At 45.1% G+C, this 15,813-nt stretch overlaps 1 protein-coding gene across 5 annotated transcripts in view; it reads left to right on the forward strand.

The window, feature by feature from the left end:
• The window catches only part of MPP2 (MAGUK p55 scaffold protein 2), a 670,534-nt gene that overhangs the window by 64,424 nt on the left and 590,297 nt on the right, over positions 1-15,813 (forward strand). The window contains exon 2 of one of the 5 annotated variants that reach the window (XM_069634349.1): positions 2,190-2,316. The exons of the other annotated variants lie outside the window; for them this stretch is intronic. The gene's annotated coding sequence lies outside the window, so the exon portion shown is untranslated. The remainder of the gene's footprint in view (positions 1-2,189; positions 2,317-15,813) is intronic. 5 annotated transcript variants of the gene reach the window in all.

Consider the following 15,813-nt stretch of genomic DNA (forward strand, 5'->3'; position numbering starts at 1 on the left):
TCTGAATCCAGCCTTTTCCATATCGGTGTGCCACAAAGATCAGCCCTTGGACCTCTGCTCTTCACCCTCTATACCTCTGCCCTAGGAAGACTTATCTCATCCTTTGGATTGTACTACCACTTTTTTGCTGATGACACTCAAATCTTTTTCTCTGTTCCATTCTTCACCCAAGCATCACTGAATGGATTATGAACTGTCTCACTGCAATGTGTCACTGGTTGGTTCACTTGTGCCTCATGCAAACCTCTTCAGAACTGCAAGTGATCTTTTTCCCATCTTCCAGTGTCCTCCCTGTCCCCCCTATCTCATCTCCTCCCTGCCTGGCCTTCTTGCTCCCTCGCCAAAGGCTCGCCATCTTTGGGTCCTCTTTGATAGTAACCTCAGACTGCAAAAAAACATCACTACCACTGCCTCTGGCACTCATATTAACCTTCTCAATATTTGGGAAATTCATGCTTTTCTTACTAACTACAAAAAAGAATCACCACTCCCATGCTCATAAAACTTGACTGCTGCTCAAGCCGGCTACCGGTCATTTGGTCGGAAAAAAAAAGGTCGACAGGTTAAATGGTCGCCGCAATTTGGTCGAAAGACAAATGGTCAATTTTTTTTTTTTTTGGGGGGGGTCCCCCTCTACCCCCTTTTTTTGCTTAAAAACTCTTTTTTTCCCAAACGAAAACCTGAAAAATATATATAAAAATAAATAAAAAATTCGACCATTTGTCTTTCGACCAAATTGCGTCGACCATTTGTCTGTCGACCAATTTTCTGTTGACCAAATGACCGGACAGCGCTCAAGCCTACTCCTTGTCCTTCCTCTCTACACTTTCCTCCCTCTAGACAAAGTCCTCAACTTTGCTACCTGCCCAGATCCTCCACCACTTTCCCTCTCAACAACATGCTGGTTGGCTCTCCATGTACAACCACTCCCTTTTTAAGTTCCTTCTCCTAGTCTACAAGCTATCACTGGTCTTGCTCCTCAGCACCTGTCTGATTGTGTCTCAGTTTGTTCACCATCTCATTCCTCTGATCTTCCCCTGCACTCAACCTCCCTGTCCCATACCCTTAGTGTCTTCTCTTGTTTCTGCTTTTTCTCCCTACTTGCCCAGTTCCACTGGCACCCACTGTCCATAATAAGCAAAGTCAACAAACTGTGGACCTCTTTAAAGGCTGGCTGAAACTTTATTTATTTATTTATTTGCTTATTTGTATAGCGCCTGGAACTCGCAGACATCAGGGTGCACACGTACACATCAAGACATACATAGAGAAGATGAGACAGAGAAAAGTCAGCGAGAGGCTGGTCAGGGCTAGTTAGGCCTCAAATTAAAGGGTTTTTAGTGATGAACAGAAAAACGTTATGTTCTTATCCGTATGTAGATTGGTTGGCAGGGAATTCCACAAATGTGCCGCTAGAGTGGGAAAAGCCCTTCAAAGCCCGTTAGCATGTATAACCTTGTGGCTGCTAACCAAGACAAGGTTTGTTGAGCGTAGAATACGTTTGGGATCGTATAGGGTCAGCGAGCCTTCAGGTAGGCTGGAGTCTTACCATAGAGGCATTTATAAACAAGTGTAGCTGTCTTGGACTGTATCTCTGCATGAATTGGGAGCCAATATAGGTTCTGTCTGCTAGACGCTATGTGCTCTGATCGGGGGATTCTCTTGATGACGCGAGCCACGTCATTTTTGAAGGATCTGAAGCTTTTGCATGCATTCTTTGTTTGTGCCTATCAGCAAAACATTGCAGTGGTCTAGGCATGAAAGAATGATTGCTTGGGCTACTGATAAGCAATGTGTCTCTAGGATAAAGGGTGCTATGTTCTTTAATAGTCTAAGGTGATATTGGCAGTTTTTGGAAATGTAGTTCACCTGAGTCTCGGCACTGAGTGAGAGGTCAAGGAAAATACCTTAGGTTTTAACTTTCCCAACGGCTGGCATGGTCCAATCCTGGATACGACAGCAAGCATATTCACTTCCGAGTTTGGCTCGGGCTAACGGTGATCCGAACATCAGTAATTCTGTTTTTCCGCCGTTTAAAGATAGCCAGTTCTCAGTCATCCAACATTCGATCGTATAGTGGATGGAATTGAGATTAATAGTATTGGAATCATAGTCCCCGCTGATGTTCATAATGAACTGTGTGTTGTCTGCATAGTTTGTAAAAAATACCCCCTGTTTCTCTCCCCCAGATCCAGCAATTCAAACATATGGGTCTGAAGGTCAAGTAATGCTGTCTCAGTGCTGTGCTCCGCTCTGAAGCCTGATTGTTTACTGTGGAATTCAGAGGTCGCTTCAATAAAGGCTTGCAGTTGGAAGGTAGCCACTTCATCCAATAATTTCAATAAGAAATGTGTGGTAGCGATAGCTCTCCGTTTTTTTTGCATCTTTAGGGTCATCTTTACTTTACTTTATTATATGTATATCGTGAACCACTGACCCGGAGGCTTAAGGGCGCCGAACAGACAAACAACAAAAAAGCATGGGTGTACGCGACGCCTCATCCGCGGTGGAACAGATACATGTAGCAAGGGGTGGTCAGAGAACAAAGCAGTGATTTTACACATAAAGGTTTTTAGTCTTTTCCTAAACAAGGCAGTTGATTTCTCTTCCCTAATGTCTGTGGGAATGGCATTCCACACAGTGGGTGCTGCCACAAAAAACCCTCCTTTTTTAACCTGTGTCAACCTAAGGGCTGGAGCCCTAAGTTGATTGGTGTTGTTAGATCTCAAATTACATACACTTGATTTTTTCCCGAGTACGTCACAAATATATGGAGGCGACGATTCTTTCATGCACTTCTGCGTTATAAGGAGAAGGCAAAAATCAATTCTGGGTTCTATAGGGAGCCAGTGCAGGCTCCTTCTAGCCTCTGAAACATGATCCCTTCTTTTGAGATCCATGGTAGTTCTAACTGTGTTATTCTACTTGAAGCCAACCTTTAATAGACCTAGCTAGGCCAGCAAGCAAGCTACCACAGTAATCAAGTCTAGAACCAATTATAATCCTAGCTAATATCTCACGGTTTAGTTTTGAGATGAAAGGGCGTGCTTGTGTCAGTGGTTTAATGTAGTATGAGGCTGCGGATGCTAGGCTGCTGACCTGTGCCTTCGTATTGAGATTAGAATCAAAATAGACCCCCACGGTTTTCCCCTTTGCTTTTGGTTTTTATGTCACACCCATCAATTTGCAACTGGGATTACTCAGTGCCTACCACTATCAATTCGGTTTTACCTGTGTTCAGGGCCAGCCATTATTACTCACCCAGCGTTGGATTAATCCATAGATACTATTAATATTTTTCTCATCCTCTGCATGATTACCAGAAAGAGGGATAATGCACTGACTATCATCTGCGTGATTAGTGAAATCAATTTGGTTTTCCTCTAGAAGGTCAACAAATGGTACAGTGAAGATATTATAAAAAGAGGGGGATGGACAAGCCTACTGGGGCACACCATGTGTAAGCATGACAGGTTTCGCCTGCGCCAAGGCACTGCCGACTCTACACCATCGATTACTGAGGAATGATTCTACCCAGTGGGTGGCAGGCCCTGAGAACCCCACCACACCCCCCAGCCTAGAGATCAGTAGTGCATGATCTACCAGTTCAAAGGCAGCATAGTGGTCCAGCAGCATTAGTAGGCCTGTCTGCCCGTGGTCCATGACACTGAGAAGTCTGGACTTCAAATCCAGAAGAGCAGTCTCCGTGCCGTGGTTTTCCCTGAATCCTGATTGCCATGTGTTATGAATCTTACTGTTCTTAGGGTGCGTCATGACTTGTGTGTATGATACACGGTCAAGGGTCTTCAACAGAAAAGGAGAGTTCGAGATTGGCCTGTAGTTCAGGTATTTAGAGGACACACACCTGGCTTCTTAAGCAAAGGCGTGATCCATGCATTCTTAATGTCCTCCGGAACATGACTGTCACTGAATGAAGCATCAACAAACTTACGCAGAATGCTAATTATTGGGGGAGAGCATGTTTTTATAGCCATAGCAGGGCAAACGTTCCCCTTGCAGGCAGTCAGCGTCAGGTTTTCTATCAGTAGAGCCAGTTCCGACTCTGACACTGGTTTACAGTAGAACTGTTCGTCCTGCCTCCACAGTTTCTGAATAGGATTGACAGTTATCTCGTCACTGGGTGCCAGGGGTTTTTTGGTGAGTTCCATGTTGAGTCATAGTTCGTTTGCCAAGCTTGGCTTCCTGGATGGATGTGCACCATTCAGCATTCCCAGTGATAGTTTCCCATCCGTGCTTTCTTCACTAATGGGGTGATGGTAACGTCCTTGATGGAGTCCGCGACAAGATTATGGTCAAATGAGGAGTTTAAAAATCTAGTGAGAAAAGGGACAACATGTTCTTATTATCCAGCGCACGTTTGGCAGGAATAATATTTTCCGGGCATGATGTAGGTAAGGGTCATTGCCATCCCCAAACTCGTGATGGATTTAAAGAGGAATTGAGGTTGTTCCTTTTTTGCTAAAGAAAGAGCCCCCTTGCCCTCTGCCCCATTCTCCATGCCTGACCCCACCACTGCCTCCAGTGACGCTTCATAATGTACATTTGTTTGCTTGTTTGTTTATAATGCGCTCCTCACCCGAAGGTATCTGGGCGCGACAAGGGAATGCAGTTTTTATATACAGTACAAGATAGTTACAGGTAAGAAATTACTATATACAATACAGGGAAGTAATAGAAATTAAAAGTAGAATACAATACAATATGGTACAAAGTGAACTTGCAGAACGACATGGTTGCATTAATTAGTATTCCTCTTTAGTTTGAAGCACTTGCCCCGTTAGGTTAATGTCACCTGTGTAACCTACCTGTTTTTTTTGGTTCTAGGTCAAAATATAGTTTTAAAATGTGCGAACAGGAAAAAGATTGCATGGTATCGAAGGCTTTGTGACCTCTGAGCGGTCTATCTAAAGCAACCTTCCATGCTAAGGTGACCTGTCATGCTCCTACTCCAATTATTTGAAACAAAATGGTGGCGTCCTGCCACATACATTTACGTCAGTTTGCATTATAATTTCCTGCAAATGTTATCTCATTTGTCATGCTGAATATCAGAGACACTGTATACTCGTGATTATATGAGATGTAAATACAAAGGGAACCCCACGTTTGATTTTTAGCTTATTTATTTGGCTAAGGTCAAAACGAAGAGGTAGAGTAAGGGTACAGTTTCCCTTAATAATTGGTGCTTTTTACAAACCAACACTTGCCTCTAGGTTGGCAAACATGTTCGAAATGGAGTGAAACAGAAAGCAAATTATAGACATAGTTCACAAACTTATTGTGCATAGTCATAACATTGTTAGTGCATGAGCATAAGAACAAGACAGTTATTTCAGCAGTTATGCTCAAGACAATACATAGGTGTGAGCCATGGACTGAAGTTAGATTTTCACATAAAACATCCTGGTAGTTATTTCCAAGCTGTATTGGATTATTTTGAGGGAGGTAACCAAGTCTTTGGCCTACGTCTAGATGTTGATCAGGTGGTGTGAGGGGACCGGCATGTCTGAGCCAGAGGAGGTGTGGTCCCGTGACGTTTCGGCGGGAAGCGCCTTCTTCAAGGGAAAAACCCAGTCTCCCTGCATGGGGGAATCAGATGGAAAGGGATTTAATGTAAATCCGGCATTATTGTGTTGTTGTAAAAACACAACAGGATATTTAGCATGGCATATAAACAAAAACAAATAGATTTAATTGAGGTTAAAATGCCCCCCGGCAGGTTTAAAATGAATACCCAGGCTTGTGGCTTGTGCTATCCAGTGACTGACCTGAATGTGTTTAAAATGGGATTCAACTTCCATTGGCGTGGATTTGAGAAGAGTGGCCTGGGACAGAGTTTTAAGGCAAACACTGTTCTGTGCCTGAATAATAGAGGGAGACAGAAAGAGTGGACATACATGTAATAAGCGTCGTTCAAATGTGCCACTGCTGGCCAAAAAACAAAACTGTGTGTGTGGATCAACTGGTAAAGAAATCCGCATCACAGGTGGCAAACTTAGATTTACCTATATCTGTAGTTGGTAATTTTTAGGCGTCCTTCGGGCGTGTAGAAATGCTGTGGGTCAGAGCCAGGACGCTTGCAGGGACAGGAGGCTATTTTCGTCACCCGCTTGCAGCGAAAAAATAAAGCAGCTGCACGTTCCACGTTGTGGATGTTGAGTCACCCACTGTATAGAAAGAGAGGGGAAGAAACGAAGGCCCGGTTAGGTGGCTGGCCGTCCTAAGAGACTGGCCTGCAGGCGGGCTGCACACGAGTACGCTCAGGGGCCTACAGGCAGGCCGCGCACGAGTACGGTCAGGGGCCTGCAGGTGGGCCGCGCAGGAGTACGCCCAGGGGCCTACAGGCAGGCCGCGCACGAGTACGGTCAGGGGCCTGCAGGCAGGCCGCGCACGAGTATGCTCAGGGGCCATCAGGTGTGCGGCACACGAGTGCGCGCGGAGGCCTGCAAGCGTATACCGACGAGCGGGCATTATAGCGTGGTCCCTCGTCAGTGTACCTCAGTGAAACAGCAACATTTAATACACTTTTAAGCCCCATACCCGCACCCCCTCCCCTACTTATTATCCAATCACCTACCTATTTTAATGAATGCACTCTCGTGTTGCTCCCGCCATTTTCGACTTGACAGCTGAATACTGTGTTGTCAACGCGACTGGACGAAATTGCTCAAGTACCCGAGTGTTTAATATAATAGCGCGGGAGAGTGGGGGGTAACGGGTGGGAGCAAAATAGGTCCGGGGGTGAAACCCCCCAAATTATAAAACAAAAAAGGGAAGAAGTGTGATTTTTAACAACGGCCGATACAATTACATGAGACCCTTATACTGCAGACTTTTCCCATACAACCGTGTGCTTTTTTGTTTGTTTGTTTTGTCCCTTGAAAAATATTGCTATTTTTCACGGTCTCCCACCTAAAATACCTTTAGACCCAATGCAGTCCTATGGGGAAATATGTGTCTCCCGATTTCCCTGTGGAAATCTCCCTCCCAGGTGCATCTGAATGTTGGCATGTATGTTATTGTAAAAGCACCCTTCCTGTAAACGTGTTACTGTATGTCATTTCTGTTTGAAACTGACATCCATTCTTTAAATAAATACACATACAGGCGTGCACGTAAGACTGTTTAATATCTTAAAGGCGCAGTCCAAGCGCTGGCATCGGCACTGTAAAGCAGTAGATGGATAGCGCTGTGCGTTAAACACCTGCTGTTGATACCTCTGTGCACCTAGCAGGTCGCTGGGGTCATGATGACTTCCCTCTGGCTGTCATTTTTCTGAGGTTGTTATAAAGTGCCGGTTTGCAGTAAGGTCCTGCAGCTTTTTTCTATTTCATTGGTAAGGGCCGCGGTGTTTACAGACGGGTGTATTGAGCCGAATAGACATTCTTGGCTGTGTCTGTTTCCAATCTCCATTGATAGTAGATCAGAGTCCTTCCGGGTCCCTGTATGAGCAGTCGTGCCGCGAGCTCGGGTGCCAGGTGTTGCACTGAATAAATCAGGAAACATTTCTGCTTTAAGCCGCGGCTTGGTGGTGCTGTGTTTGTGTGTGAGGCGGGAGCAGTGATGAGCTCACCGTCACATTGTACGGGGGATGCGTGCGCGCCCACATTAATAAAAAAAAGTAAACAGCAGAGATTGAGCTTAAAAGGGGGTTGTGTGTGCGCGCGCATTAACAATAAAGTAAAATGTATCGCACGCTGCAATATAGTCATATAGAAATGTGCAGACCTGTTTTTGCCAGATCCTGGATCTGTGAAGTCCTTGCCCAATGCCAGTACGACAAGTATATATTATAATAACACTGTGTGCGTGCATGCCTCCATGTGTGCAGGGCTGCAGGCGTCTGGGTATTTGTGTAGATTCATATCGTTGTGTGTCTTTCTACGTGCGTGCGTGTGTCCTTTATGCGGGGGTGTGTTTATGTTTGTGTCATACATGAGTGTACACTATTACGGCTGTTTGTATTTTGATGGGCATGTTTTGCTGCGCCGAGGCCTTTGTGTGCATACATATGTGTTGGCATACATCCAGTATTACTTGCTCATCAGATTAGTTTGTGTGCGTGTATGGTAGCGTGCTTAATTATGTGTTTTTCTGTGTGTATACATCTGTGTTTTTTTGTTGTGAATGTAAGTGTTCTCGGGCCTGCGTGCTTTCGCATGCGTGTGAGCGTTTGAGGGGGTGCATGAATGTGTGTTTAACGTCACGTGTGCTCTACAGTTTATGTGGGTGTTTGCGTTTATATTTGTGTGCTTCTGGGCAAATGTTGATGTGTTTTTGTCTGTGCACTGATGCAATCAGCCTGTTCATATGTGTGCATGAGTTTGCATGCATGTGCTTACATTGATTGGCAAGTACAGCACGTGTTGTTGCGATCTGTAGGCAACCTGAGGCCGCAGGGTGATTTGTGGCAGCTGTCAATCATGGCCATCTTTATTGCTATTGGGGCTCGGGGGAAAAGACAACTTTGCCCCCCCCCTAATCGAAAAAATTAAAGGACCCAAGAATAATTGATTGCAACCCCCCATCTCACCCCTTGGCTTGATTGCAACTCATAGCTTGATATGTTGCTCGGCAGTGTTTGAAATAAGCATGCAACTTCCCTCATGTCCCGTGATCCTCAGCATCCCATGATCCTCATCATCCATAATCATCATCCATGATCCTCATCATCCCATGATCCTCATCATTCATGATCCTCATCATGCATGATCATCATCCATGATCCTCATCATCCATGACCATCATACATGACCCTCATCATCCCATGATCCTCGTCATCCCACGATCCTCATCATCCATGATCATCATCCATGATCTTCATCATCCCATGATCCTGATCTTCATCCATGATCCTCATCATCCCATGATCCTCATCGTCCATGACCATCATACATGACCCTCATCATCCCATGATTCTCATCATCCATGACCATCATACATGACCCTCATCATCCCATGAGCCTCATCATCCATGACCATCATACATGACCCTCATCATCCCATGATCCTCGTCATCCCATGATCTTCATCATCCATGATCATCATCCATGATCTTCATCATCCCATGATCCTGATCTTCATCCATGTTCCTCATCATCCCATGATCCTCATCCATGACCATCATACATGACCCTCATCATCCCATGATCCTCATCATCCTATGGTCCTCATCATCCATGATCCTCATCATCCACGACCATCATACATGACCCTCATCATCCTATGATCCTCATCATCCCATGATCCTCATCATTCATGATCCTCATCATGCAAGATCATCATCCATGATCCTCATCATCCCATGATCCTCATCATCCATGATCATCATACATGACCCTCATCATCCCATGATCCTCGTCATCCATGCTGGAATAAAAATAACAAACAAGCATCTTTTCAAATAATAGCTGTTTGATGTCGGCATGTGTGCTCTAGCATAATAGTACCAGTCAGAATTAAGGAATACAGGCTATATTGTAGCTGTTTGAAGCAAGCATTGGCAATGCCAGCAGTTTGGGCTTTTGTGTAGGCATGGGAAAGGCACTTGACGGGCACTGTCGTAGTGGTATAAACTGGCCATCACTGGAAGCAACTGCAAAATAGTGCGAGTACCTGGGCATCTAATGGCAGTGCCTGGCAATATCTAATATTTATACACAAGGCAATACTGTTGGTTTCCCAATGCTTGTTTTTTTAACAGGACTTCTGTAAAGGACACACATAAACATCAAGTGATTGAAGGCAGACCTGGTTAGGACATTTTTATTAAGACAGTAGTAGGTTTACAGCTCCAATTAAGTCATTAACTCTCAGAAGGCTGCTTTGAAAAAACCCTGCCAGACACTTCGAGCACAAAGTTTGATGGTAAATCTTGGAAAATCTAATTCAACGAGATCCCAGAAGCATGTGTTTTGGGTGGGGAGGGGCAGGAAGGATGGTAATGTCAATAGGGATTAGCACAGCGACGGGCAGTCAATGGGTGGGCAGTCAATGGGTGGGCAAATAACCAAACAACACCTACAAGCTGTGTGTTCCTCCTCATGTGCCATTTCTCCTAGCTGAACTCTAATGCAATAGTTTTGTCTTACAATAGCCAAACCAATAAAGTATGCATAAAATGTATACATACCCCAGCATGGACACAGAACTCAGATTAGTAGCCTCCCAGAATGTACACATGCTCAAACATGTATAAAGAGGAAACATTTGAAGCCACCGAGAAGTACACATGCTATTGCATAGAGGATACTGTTTAGAAGTTGCCATAAGGGTGCACATATCTGAACATAGACTGAGATTAGCATAGAGCCATGGTTTTCAAGTGGTGTTGCCGTGATTGTTCGAAGAACACCCTCCTTTGATCCTTGCAATACAACAGTGGGCACTGTGATCACATATGAAGAAACAATGTAGCAAGTTAAACCAAGAATAAAGAAGAGAGAACTAAATGCCATTTAGGGGCTGAAAATTTTGAAATATGTAGGGGCTAGGAATGCTGATAGTTTATGCATAATGGGATTAAATGAGTTGCCCAGGATAAAAGACTTTGATCAAATGGCAAAGCTGGGATTGGAGCCCAGTCTGCAATCTCTGTACTTGATCACAATGTGTTTCGCAGTTATGGTACAGCAAGGTACAATTATGTGTGAATGTTTTACTTTCATAAACTATAATGAATAATCTGTTTTGGTGACCTCACTTGGAAAGTACACAAATCACGGGGAACGCTTGCTAGGAGGGCCCAAGCTCAATACCTGCAACGTGCTGGTGCTATGTTATTGTTGATAACTAGTGATATCTGGGGCAAGTTTGTTATTTTCCAGCACAATGGTTGTTACTGTCACCAGTGTGTGTCTACTCAAGTGCATTTACCTCTGAGAATATACCCGAAATCTGTCTTGCTAGAACTTGGAAGTGGGATCTGGCATATGAGCACAGATCTCTGCAACATGTGCTTAACACACTCAGCTATATTCAGATAAAGTGTGACACTCAAGCGTAAACATATCCATTTCAACATTGGTTATTGCATTTGATAAATACACTGCCTCAAAGAATGATAACAATGTTGCACAAGTTGTCCAGTAAACAACCAACCTGTGAGTACTACAGTGAACACAGATTGTGTTACAGGATTAATTGGCCAAATTAGACCTCCATTGTTAAGAACAGCCAGGCAGCAGGCACAGAGCCTCAGCGGCGCCCTGCGGAATATCAATACATGTGTAATGTATATGTTGCAAAACACGTGTATGCCTTCTTTCCATCAGGCAATCAGGTGGGGACCCCTTATGCCCTCCCTTAAAGACGTCTCTCCAGTAAATGAGCCTTGTTTCCATCCGAGGTTTATAATGGGGACCCATTAAATGAGGTAATACTAATACCTGTCATTCATAGCCACATGTCGAAGTGGGCGGGAACTAGAGGGTACAACGTTCCCCTGCTTTTCGTGTGAAATCTGCCATTGTTACCTTACTTAGTGTCACCTGAAGCACCCTTTCAGGACTGTACTAGAAAGCAGGGGGAGGGCACCTTTTTTTGTTTTACTTCTGACTTACCAGGGATTGAAGCCTGGGCCTTGCTGGTAAAACTTCAGTGTCACATCTTACTGAGCTATCTTGTCAACGGGATTGCTTTTGTTTATTTGAAGAGGCTGCTTAGGATATAACACCCACTCACGAGCCCCTACCAAGACCCCCTGCAGTGATCTGCAATTAAGCTTGCATTGCTGCAAGCACCGCTGTCTGTACAGGTAATAGGTAGGGTGGGGGGCAGGAGGGCTGCAGTCCCTTGAGAGGTGGGAATGTTGCTGCGAATGGTGGGGGATTGGAAAGGGGAGGGTGCATGAAGCAGCATACTCTGGGGACCAATGACTGGAAGTAATGGTGGGCATTTAAGATGCATTTTCTTTCACTGTGTTTTCTTCAGTCTTGATGAACTGTTCTAAAACACAGCGCCGGTTGGAGGAAAGGCAGGACCCAGGTGTGGAGTTTGAATTGGGGGTGAGTATGTGATCAGCGGGGAGCCGAGCAGGGAGGGGTGGTAGGGAAGAAGAAGGGGGAGGGCGAACATAGTTCCACTATTATTATTTCTGCACTTAGGCCCCCGTCATAGCGCTATCAATTGGCAAAATGACAGTTCCAAGCTACTTCTTACTTTATGTAGGAGCTTTGTGTGTGCACTCAAGTGCATGCGTGTGTTTTTGTCTGTAAATGTGTTTGTTATGTCTGTATGTGTTCCTATGTTTGTGTGCATATATGTCTGTGTTGCGGTACGTGTGTGAATGTTCCATTATGCTATGCTGTGTGTGTACTTGTTTGTATGTAGGTGTAGCTGGGTGTCTGTGCTGCTCTATGTGTGTCTGTGTTTGTATGAGTGACATTTTCTGTTTGCAGGCTTATATTTCTGTGTATTCAATGCTTGGGCTGCTGTTTGTGTGTGTGCAGGCATCTATGTAGGTCCCTGTGTTCATGTCCAGGCATGGTTTCATGTATGCCTAAATGTGTATGTGGTTGCATTCGATGACATGTCTCTCTCATGTGCGTTCATGTCATGGTATGTGGTTATAGACAGTGCTTTCAATGGGCCTGGCTCTAACCGCCCCTCAGTAACCGCACCTCTTATTTTTGGCCTTATTGAGGGCCGAGACTACTTCAAACTTGGGGAGAGTACCGGTACTCAAGAGCGGCCCTCAAGAACGGCACTCAATAACGGCACTCAATAACGTTGCCAAATGTCCCCTATTTCCTTGTCAGCACATATCAGCTGTCCACAGCCTAGGCACATCTGCTCCCCCTGGAGTGCCGCTTTGTGTCAACAAAGCATTAGAAGCGTGGTGATATGAGGTTGTTAGGCCAGGCACAGGGAGCCTGGGGAAGGACTAGTGTCTCTTAAGAGGTACGAAGGGGGGTGATAATAAATGGGAGGGAAGCATAACGATGCATGCGGTGTGAAATAACGACTCCAGCAAATGACATAGTTTATTTCACTATGAATACAGTTTCACAAACCGTTTTATTTCACTGTGAAATTAGTTTAAAAACAGAATCACTTCATTAGGCTTTTAATGTGATCTTCTTGTCAGGATGGGTGAAATAAAGCTAAAATCCTGTTCTTGCTTTATATATTTCTAAAATTATTTATTTGTCACGTTAGTTTTTTATGTAATTTGAGTACTTTTCTGCGTTCATGCCTCCGTTCGTGACTAAATCGCTATCATTTGGCTTAGCAGCCGTGGAGTTGAAAAGGGCTATTGTTGCACCCCTTTTGAAAACATTAACCTAGACTCAGGTAACCTTCAGGATTATGTCCGGTGGCCGGCCTGGCAAGGTATTAGAGAAGGTAGTCACAGTTCAACTACAGGAATATGTCGAGAAAGAGTCCCTACTGGACCCTCTCTAATCAGGGTTTCGGCTGGAATGTGTCACTGAGACAGCGTTATTGGCTATCTGGGATGACCTTCTGCAGGTCGCAGACCAAGGAGAACTATCACTATTGGTTATGTTGAATCTATCTGCAGCTTTTGATACGGGGGACCTCCGTATCTTGCTTAGTCACCTCAGAATGACCGGAAATGTCTCAAAACAAGCCATCAAATGGTTTGAACCTTGTGTAACAGATCAGCAGCAACATGTGAGATCGGCTGGGTTTACCTCAGACCCTCTCTCTCAGAGGTGAAGAGTACCTCATTGTCCCCACTATCATTTAACCTGTATCTTTGCCTATTGATGGATATTCCAAGGAATCACAAGGTACATTTCCATTTGTATGCCGATGATACCCAGGTGTTCATTAAAATAGGTAATGTGGAGGAATCATTCCTTAGGGGGTCACGACCCTCAGCCCTGATCCCCACTGGCAAGCCCATTGGCCAGGTGGAATCACGACTCGGATCACAAATAAGGCCTGGCATCCACGTCTCAGGCCCTCTTGGGGCCAGTCCTGGTGCCTTTGGCGCCAGGCTCATACACAGTGAAAGACATCTGGTCAGGGAACTACTTTATTTAGGCTTTCATCCAACATGGAGGCATACACATAGCTTGATTCCTAAGAACCAAGCTATGCAGTATAGTGTTTTGGGTGTGGTGGTCTAGGGACTGCTTTACCTGGACTACTTTGCAGAGGCTATTTAAAACACACCCGAACAAGACAACACGCTTTGCGTTACTTTGCAGCTAACAAAGTGACGCTCACCATGTCCAGCTTACTCACGAGCCTGGGAAATCAGAACCTGCAGAAAGACAAAAGAACATCGTTAGCAGCAGCAGCTTACCTGCGCTCTCCATCCTTCACTGCTTGCAGCTCCTGTGTAGCTCCGTTGGATCTGCGCTCCGCCCGGACCAAAGGACCTGAAAAAGGAAGAAAAGACATAATTAAAGGAGGTATTAGAGACATTTCAACCACAAATTGCTTAAAAGACTTACCTGGCTGATCGCCTTTCGGCTGGCATCGCTCCGGGAATCCACACGCGCTGGGAGCACACTGCGACCTACGAAAAAGGGAGAAAACACAGGTCAGCTAAGACAAGACATCGCAGCGCTTATTGTGCGCCATCATTTACCGGCGAGGCCCATCTTAGGCCCAGCTTAGGCCGCTGTCAGTGAAGTAACTGGACCGCACACGCCCACGAAAAACAACGCGCCCCTGCCCAGAAAGCAGGATGGAGAGCTCGCCAACTTCTACAACAAGGTGAGAAGAGGGCCCAGAGGGGCTGAAGTCATACGGGAGGTGGGGGGAAAACTTACCTTGGTCGGCCAGTCCTTAACACAGTCCTCCTGTATTTCCAGGCGGAACTTCCATCGAGAACCATACCAGGGAATCACTGAGAAGGATACCAGCGACCAACTGGCTGGGTGGTGTCCCCGTGGATACCATGTGAGCGTAACATAGGGTCAGACAGTGTTTGGATGAAGTCAGCAACTGGATGTCCTCCATCTGGCTTCAACTAATCCAAGTAAGTCCGAAGTAGCACTGTTTGGGCCCAAACATCTTCCTGACACTGATAGGTGCCCATCGCGCCTTGAAACACTTGTGTATAGGCGCGTTACAAATGCCATATCATATATCATATATCCTCCCTGTTTTTTAGGCTCCGAACTGTCTTTCGCTACCAAGAATAAAAGTGTAGGCTGCAATTGCCAGGATATTTGAGTAGTGATTGTCAGGTGGGGGTTAAGAGACAGGTTATTTTCTATGCACTATGTCTACTATGGCCGGCACTCCCGATGGTTGCTCCTGACGACCATGCAGTAGTAGTTGGAGCTCTAGTGAACTAGGAACTGGACTACTCTAACAGCCTTCTTGCAGGCATTCAGCTTAAACAGCGTCAGCGGCTGCAGAAAGCACACAATGTTGCAGTTAGACGGGTGTTTAGAGTGGGGAAGTTCTCTCCCATCCCAGTATTGTGGCATTCTCTTCATTGGCTGATGGTGGGTGATAGAATTGATTTTAAGGTCCTCTACTCGATATTCAAATTCTTAAACAATCTTGCCATCATATTTGGTGGATAAAATCAGCAGATATCAACCTAAAAGGACGCTCCGGTCAGGTCAGGTGGCAAACTGTTATTGACAGTCCCACCCTCTTCTTGTGTTTTTAGGGGAGACTGTAGATATGCAGTATATGCTCTCCGATTATTGAAGAGCCTTACTTTTGAGATAGGGCATTAAAACCCATTCTTCAATTTCATAAGGCCCTAAAAACTGACTTATTTAAGTAAAACTATCTAGAGTAGTCCTAGGGTCTGAATACTGACTGGGGTCTTCGAATTGAACTGAACCCTTTTATTTC

This window comes from Ambystoma mexicanum, chromosome 13 (genome assembly GCF_040938575.1).
Source record: "Ambystoma mexicanum isolate Mex_15411 chromosome 13, UKY_AmexF1_1, whole genome shotgun sequence".
Classification (NCBI taxonomy): Eukaryota; Metazoa; Chordata; class Amphibia; order Caudata; family Ambystomatidae; genus Ambystoma; species Ambystoma mexicanum.